Raw genomic sequence first — 1,559 nt, 5'->3', positions numbered from 1 at the left:
ACCAACCCTGCTTTCCAAGAAGAGTGCTTGTTCTGCACCCCCTGAACGCTGTACTCCCACAGGAATGTTTTCCCCTCCCCCACCCCAAACCCTGAGACCCCTCTGAAACTCAGAGCAGGATGCCTGAATGGGCTCTGGCCCTCTTGGGCTGGGCCACCAGCATCCGGGCTGTTCTGGCAGCCTTGGTCCTGTGGTCTTAGACAAATCTCCAGCCATTCTGTGCCCGATGCCTCTCAGGACAGCAGGGCTATCTTGACCCATCATCCCTTCCTGGCATACCTGTGCAGGCTCTCCCAGGCCACCTGTGCCCTATGTCCTCACTCCCGACCCTGAGGTGCCCTTCAGGGACTCTATTCCTGCTTCATGTGACCCCCACCCCCCCAAGATAGGTGTGCAGAAGGTGCACAGGACATCGGTAGGGTGGATGCCTTCCCACAACTGCAGCATTTATGGTGGTGCTGCACCTGATCTGCTGCTAGCCTGGGCAGCTAGCAGACTCCCCCACCGTGCAGATGAGGGCCAAAGTGTGGTAGGGGTCGGTGACTTACCTGCAGTGACAGAGCCAGGAGATGCTTGGCAGACCCAGTAGACCTACCTGACCCCGCCCACCCTCCACTGTCACCTGAAGCAGGCCTACAAAGCCTCCTGCTCTCTGCCCTCATCCTTGCGCCCGCTGTGTCTGCCCAAGGGGGGTGGGCCCTATCTCCTGACCCTCCCTGAAGCTTCAGCTTAGACCATGAAGTTCCTAACGTTGAAACTGTGCAGTAGGTTGAAGGACAGGCTCTAGAATTTTCCATTTCCAGCAGCCCCAGGGCGGCCTCCCTGGTTCCTCCTGATCTACTTGCTGAGGGTGTTTTCTGACCTTTCAGCAGGCCTGGTCCTACCAGCTGTAGGGCCAGCACAAGTCCTGGGTGCCTGGAGTGTGCCCAACGTGGTGGGGGCAGGAGCAGCATCCTGGGTAGAGCTCGGGGTAGACGTTGGCTGTTGGGTCCTCAGTGCTAAGCTGTTAGGTGGGCAGTGGGCCAGCTAAGGGCACTCTCCTGTGAGTGGTTGAGAGTTTGCAGCCCTTAGGAGGCTGGCCTGGGAAGGAGGAAAATGAAGATCACCTTGGGCAGAGCACAGGACCAGGAGAAGGTGGCAGCTGAGCTGCAGGTGCTGCTGGGTGTCCTCCCGTGCCCCCTGTTGGCAGAGATGCCCAGGAGCAGCTGACCCAGCATCCTGAGAGGAGGGTTCATAGGAACCCTTCAGGTGTGTTGGGCAGAGGAGGCACTGGAGACCTGGCCAGAGTGCTAGGGAGCCAGGGCAGGTTCCTGAGCAGGGAGGCACTAGAGGGCCAAGACCTTGGGCTTGGTGCTGGGTGAATGGAGTGGTTTGCAAAGGTGGGGAGCACCCATAGGCATGTGTCAGTGGGTCCTGCTGGGTAGCCTGGGGGTGGTACCCAGGGGAGGACACAGGTGGAGGGGGGTGGCTTGGGGGTGGGTACCCATAGGAGGACACAGGTGTGTGTGTGGGGGGGGTGTTGTGCTGCTGTATGCTTTGTCAATAAACTTTTATTGGGG

At 59.4% G+C, this 1,559-nt stretch overlaps 1 protein-coding gene across 1 annotated transcript in view; it reads left to right on the top strand.

Moving 5' to 3' along the window:
* The window catches only part of SHANK3 (SH3 and multiple ankyrin repeat domains 3), a gene marked incomplete at its 5' end in the record, with an annotated part of 43,041 nt that overhangs the window by 11,013 nt on the left and 30,469 nt on the right, over positions 1-1,559 (top strand). The window lies entirely within an intron of this gene.

Source organism: Echinops telfairi, unplaced genomic scaffold, assembly GCF_000313985.2.
Source record: "Echinops telfairi isolate 266 unplaced genomic scaffold, ASM31398v2 ScPeMD7_2;HRSCAF=8, whole genome shotgun sequence".
Classification (NCBI taxonomy): domain Eukaryota; kingdom Metazoa; phylum Chordata; class Mammalia; order Afrosoricida; family Tenrecidae; genus Echinops; species Echinops telfairi.
This window is presented reverse-complemented; position numbering and strand designations above follow the sequence as displayed.